Genomic DNA, 6,547 nt, shown 5'->3' with positions numbered 1-6,547 from the left:
TTCATCTTGTTGCTTAGATTAGGTAAATTTCTTCTTGTTTTATTTTCAAAATTTTTCAAAAATCTTTCAAATTTTTTTTCTAATTTTTGAAAATTTTTCAAAAAAAATTTAATAAAATCATAAAAACCAAAAAAAAATTTGTGTTTCTTGTTTGAGTCTAGAGTCAAATTTTAAGTTTGGTGTCAATTGCGTGTTTTTATTTTTGTAGCATTTTTCGAAAACTCATGCATATGTTCTTCTTGATCTTCAAGTTGTTCTTGATGATTGTCTTTGTTTGATCTTGTGATTTTCTTGTTTTGTGTCTTTTCTTGTTTTTTATATGCATTTTCGAATTTTTAGAATCAAAAGTGTAAAAATTTCTAAGTTTGGTGTCTTGCATGTGTTTCTTTTCTTAAAATTTTTTTCAAAAATATAAGTTCTTGATGTTCATCATGATCTTCAAAGTGTTCTTGGTGTTCATCTTGACATTCAAAGTGTTCTTGCATGTTTTCTTTGTTTTGATCTTAAATTTTCATGTATTGAGTCATTTTGTTGTTTTTCTCTTTCTTCATTAAAATTCAAAAATAAAAAATATCTTTTCCTTATTTCACTCATAAAATTCAAAATTTTGGGTTGACTTAGTCAAAGATTTTTAAAATTTAGTTGTTTCTTGTTAGTCAAGTCAAAATTTCAATTTAAAAATTCTATCTTTTCAAATCTTTTTCAAAAATCAAATCTTTTTCAATTTTCTTCTTAATATTTTCGAAAACTTTTAAAATTGAATTTCAAAAATATTTTTCTTATTTTTATTTCATATTTTCAAAAACCTTGCTAACAATTAAGGATTTGATTCAAAAAATTTCAAGTTTGTTACTTTCTTCTTAAGAAAGGTTCAATCTTTAAATTCTAGAATCATATCCTTTAGTTTCTTGTTAGTCAGGTCATCAATTTCAATTTTCAAAATCAAATCTTTTTAAATTTTTTTTTCAAATCTTTTTCAAAATAGATTTCAATCATATCTTTTTCAAAACTTAATTTCAAAATCTTTTTCTAATTGTTTTAAATTCTAATATTTTCGAATTTTCCCCTCTCTCATCTCTTTCTATTTATTTATTTATTTACTAACACTTCTCTCCTTCTTAAAATTTGAACCCTCTCTCCCTCTTTATGTTCGAATTCTCTTTATTTTCTCTCTACCTCATTCTTCTCTTCTTCTCTTCTTCTACTCACGTAAATGAATCTCTATATTGTGACATAGAGGATTCCTCTTATTTTTTGTTCTCTTATTTTTCACATGAGCAGGAACAGGATAAGGATATTCTTGTTGAAGCCGATCCTGAACCTAAAAGAACTCTGAAGAGGAAGTTAAGAGAAGCTAAAGCACAACTTTCTGGAGAGGACCTGACAGAAATTTTTGAAAAAAGAAGAAGACATGGCAGCCGAAAATAACAACAATGCCAACAATGCAAGGAAAATGCTTGGTGACTATGCTGCACCAACTTCCAACTTCTATGGAAGAAGCATCTCAATTCTTGCCATTAGAGCAAACAACTTTGAGCTTAAGCCTCAATTAGTTTCTCTGATGCAGCAGAACTGCAAGTTTCATGGACTTCCATCAGAAGATCCTCATCAGTTCTTATCTGAATTCTTGCAGATCTATGATATTGTTAGGACCATTGGGGTTGATCTCAAGGTCTACAGACTTATGCTTTTCCCCTTTGCTGTGAGAGACAGAGTTAGGACATGGCTGGACTCACAACCTAGAGAAAGTCTGAACTCTTGGGACAAGCTGGTCAATGCTTTCTTGACCAAATTCTATCCACCTCAAAAGATGAGTAAGCTCAGAGTGGATGTCCAAACCTTCAGACAGAAGGAAGGTGAATCCCTCTATGAAGCTTGGGAAAGATGCAAGCAATTAACCAAAAGGTGTCCTTCTGACATGTTTCCAGAATAGAGCATCATATCTATATTCTATGATGGTCTATCTGAGTTATCCAAGATGTCATTGGACCACTCTGCTGGTGGATTTCTTCATCTGAAAATGCCTACAGAAGCCCAAGAACTCATTGAAATGGTTGCAAATAACCAGTTCATGTACACTTTTGAGAGAAATCCTGTGAATAATGGGGTGACTCAGAGGAAATGAGTTCTTGAGATTGACACTATGAATGCCATATTGGCTCAGAACAAAATATTGACTCAGCAAGTCAATATAATTTCTCAGAGTCTGACTAGATTGCAAGCTAAAGATGCCTCTTCTGAAGGAGAAACTTATGACCCTGAGAATCCTGCAATGGAAGAGGTGAATTACATGGGAGAATCTTATGGAAACATCTATAATCCTTCATGGAGGAATCACCTAAATTTCTCATGGAAGGATCAACAGAAGCCTCAACAAGGCTTCAATAACAATAATGGTGGGAGAAACAGGTTTGGCAATAGCAAGCCTTTTCCATCATCTTCTCAGCAACAGACAGAGAATTCTGAGCAGATCCTCTCTAGCTTAGCAAACATAGTCTCTGATCTATCTAAGACCACCCTCAGTGTCATGATCGAGGCACGATCCTCCATAAGAAATTTGGAGGCACAAGTGGGTCAGCTAAGTAAAAGAATTACTAAAACTCTTCCTAGTACTCTCCTAAGTAATAAAGAAGAGAATCCAAAAAGAGACTGCAAGGCCATTAATATGACCAAAATGGCCAAACCTATAGAAGAGGAGGAGGATGTTATTCACAGTAAGGAAGACCTCATAGGACGTCCGCTGGACAACAAGGAGTCCCCTATTGAGGAACCACAGGAATCTGAGGCTCATCTAGAGACCATAGAGATTCCACTAAACCTACTATTACCAATCATGAGCTCTGACGAATATTCTTCCTCTGAAGAGGAGGAAAATGTTACTAAAGAGCAAGTTGCTCAATATCTAAGAGCAATCATGAAGCTGAATGCCAAATTATTTAGTAATGAGACTAGGGAGGATGAACCTCCATTGCTCATCAATGAACTAAGTGCATTGGTTCAGCTGAAGTTACCTCAAAAGAAAGAGGATACAGGAAGGTTCTTGATACCTTGCACCATAGGCACCATTACCTTTGAAAAGGCTATGTGTGACCTAGGATCAAGTATCAACCTCATGCCACTCTCTATAATGGAGAAACAAGGGATCTTTGAGGTATAAGCTACAAGAATCTCACTAGAGATGGCAGAGAAATCAAAGAAACAGGCTTATGGACTTGTAGAGGATATCTTGGTAAAGGTTGAAGACCTTTACATCCCTGCTTATTTCATAATCCTAGGCACTGGAAAGGATGAGGATGAATCCATCTTCCTTGGAAGACTCTTCCTAGCCACAGCAAAGGCTGTGATTGATGTAGACAGAGGAGAGCTAGTCCTTCAGGTGAATGAGGACTACCTTGTGTTTAAGGTTCAAGGATCTTCTTCGGTAAACATGGAGAAGAAGCATGAAAAACTTCTCTCAATACAGAGTCAAACAGAGCCCCCACACTCAAACTCTAAGTTTGGTGTTGGGAGGCCACAGTCGTGCTCTGAGCATCTGTGAAGCTCTGAAAAGAGCTCACAGTCAAGCTATTGACATTAAAGAAGTGCTTATTGGGAGGCAACCCAATTTTATTTTATTTATCTATGTTATTTTATGTTTTCTTTAGGATCATGATCATGTGGAGTCACAAAAACTACTACAAAAATTAAAGCAAAATAAAAAACAGCATCAAAAATAGCACACCCTGGAGGAAGAGCTTATAGGCGTTTAAACGCCAGTAAGGATACCAAAATGGGCGTTTAACGCCCAGCCTGACACCATTCTGGGCATTAAACGCCAGTAAAGGTATAAAAATGGGCATTTAAATGCCCAGTCTGGCACCTTTCTGGGCGTTTAAACGCCAGAAAAGGGCAGCAAACTGGCGTTTAAATGCCAGGAATGACACATGGAGGGCGTTTAACGCCTGAAAGGTGTAGGGATAAGAAATCCTTGACACCTCAGGATCTGTGGATCCCACAGGATCCCTACCTACCTCAACTCACTCTCTCTTCTTCACACATTCCAATAATATCCTTCCCCAAATACCCCTCACCTATCAAATCTTACCCTCTTCCCCATATTCTCTTCATCGCTCACATCCATTCCCTAATTCCCATAAACCCATCATACAACCCACCTACCCCACCCTCTCAAATTCAATCCATTTCCCTCCCAAACCCACCCATTCTTAGACGAACCCTACCCCTCTCTCCACTCCTATATAAACCCTCATCCCTCCTTCATTTTCACACATCATAAACACTTCTTTCCCTCCTTGGCCGAACCACTCACACCTCTCCATCTCCTCTATTTTCTTCGTCTTCTCCTCCCTTCTTTCTTCTCTTGCTCGAGGACGAGCAAACATTTTAATTTTGGTGTTGGAAAAAGCGTTGCTTTTTGTTTTCAATAACCATTAATGGCACCTAAGGCCGGAGAAACCTCTAGAAAGAGGAAGAGGAAGACAATTGCTTCCACCTCCGAGTCACGAAAGATGGAGAGGTTCATCTCAAATGTCCATCAAGACCGCTTCTATGATGTTGTGGCCAAGAAGAAGGTGATGCCCGAGGTCCCCTTCAAGCTCAAAAGGAACGAATATCCGGAGATCCGACATGAGATTAGGAGAAGAGGATGGGAAGCTCTCACTAATCCCATTCAACAAGTTAAAATCTTAATGGTTCAATAGTTCTATGCTAATGCATGGATCACCAAGAACCATGATCAAAGTATGAACCCGAACCCAAAGAATTGGCTCACAATGGTTCGGGGGAAATACTTAGATTTCAGTCAGGAAAATGTGAGGTTGGCGTTCAACTTGCCAATGACGCAAGGAGATCTTCATCCTTTCATAAGAAGGGTCAACTTTGATCAAAGGTTGGACCAAGTTCTCATGGACATCTGTATGGAAGGAGCCCAATGGAAGAGAGACTCTAAAGGCAAGCCGGTTCAACTAAGAAGGCTTGACCTCAAACCCATGGCTAGAGGATGGTTAGAGTTCATCCAACGCTCTATCATTCCTACTAACAACCGATCTGAAGTAACTGTGGATCGGGCCATTATGATCCATAGAAGAAGACATCATCATTGAAGAGGACAAGCCCATCACTAAAAAGAGGATGGAGCAAAAAAGAAAGCCCACTCATGGACCTCAACAAACGCATGAGGAAGTCCCTCATCAAGAAATCCCTGAGATACCTCAAGGGATGCATTTTCCTCCACACAACTATTGGGAACAACTCAACACTTCTCTACGAGATTTGAGTTCCAATATGGAGCAACTATGGATGGAGCACCAAGAGCATTCCATCATCCTCCATGAAATTAAAGAAGACCAAAGTGCCATGAGGGAAGAACAACAAAGGCAAGGAAGAGACATTGAGGAGCTCAAGCACTCCATAGGATATTCAAGAAGGAGAACTAGCCGCCATCACTAAGGTAGACCCGTTCTTTAATTTCCTTGTTATTTGTTTTTCTATTTTTCAATTTTTTATGCTTTATGTTTGTCTATGTTTGTATCTCTATTACATGATCATTAGTGTCTATTTTCTATGCCTTGAAGCTATGAATGTCCCATAAATCCTTTACCTTTCTTAAATAAAAAATGTTCCTAATTACAAAAGAACAAGAAGTACATGGATTTCGACTTTTATCTTGAAATTAGTCTAATTATTTTGATGTGGTGGCAATACTTTTTGTTTTCTGAATGAATGCTTGAACATTGCATATTTTTTATAGTGAAGTTTATGAATGTTAAATTTGTTGGCTCTTAAAAGAATGATGAAAAAAAAAAGAGAAATGTTATTGATGATCTGAAAAATTATAAAATTGATTCTTGAAACAAGAAAAAGCAGTGAATAACAAAGCTTGCGAAAAAAAAAGTGGCGAAAAAAAAGCAAGCAGAAAAATCCAATAGCCCTTAAAACCAAAAGGCAAGGGTAAAAAGGATCCAAGGCTTTGAGCATTAATGGATAGGAGGGCCCAAAGGAACAAAATCTTGGCATAAGCGGCTAAATCAAGCTGTCTCTAACCATGTGCTTGTGGCATGAAGGTCCATGTGAAAAGCTTGAGATTGAGTGGTTAAAGTCGTGATCCAAAGCAAAAGAGTGTGCTTAAGAACTCTGGACACCTCTAACTGAGGACTTTAGCAAAGCTGAGTCATAATCTAAAAAGGTTCACCCAGTTATGTGTCTGTCGCGTTCATGTATCCGGTGGTAATACTGGAGAACAAAGTGCTTAGAGTCACGGCCAAGACTCATAAAGTAGATGTGTTCAAGAATTAACATACTGAACTAGGAGAAGAAATAACACTATCTTAATTCTGAGTTCCTATAGATGCCAATCATTCTAAATTTCAAAGGATAAAGTGGGATGCCAAAACTGTTCAGAGGCAAAAAGCTACTAGCCCCGCTCATCTAATTGGGACTAAGTTTCATTGATATTTCGAGATTTATTGTATATTCTCTTCTTTTTATCCTATTTTGTTTTTAGTTGCTTGGGGACAAGCAACAATTTAAGTTTGGTGTTGTGATGAGC

The 6,547-nt window shown here is 37.4% G+C and overlaps 1 non-coding gene across 1 annotated transcript; it reads right to left on the bottom strand.

Moving 5' to 3' along the window:
• Window positions 1–1,816: 1,816 nt before the first annotated feature.
• LOC127742638 (small nucleolar RNA R71) lies at window positions 1,817–1,920 on the bottom strand. Its single transcript, XR_008003987.1, has one exon. It is a non-coding gene; the product is annotated as a small nucleolar RNA R71 (small nucleolar RNA).
• Window positions 1,921–6,547: the final 4,627 nt, after the last annotated feature.

This window comes from Arachis duranensis, chromosome 1, assembly GCF_000817695.3.
Source record: "Arachis duranensis cultivar V14167 chromosome 1, aradu.V14167.gnm2.J7QH, whole genome shotgun sequence".
Taxonomy (NCBI): domain Eukaryota; kingdom Viridiplantae; phylum Streptophyta; class Magnoliopsida; order Fabales; family Fabaceae; genus Arachis; species Arachis duranensis.
The sequence above is the reverse complement of the archived record's forward strand: the minus strand, read 5'-3'. Positions and strand labels throughout refer to the sequence as shown.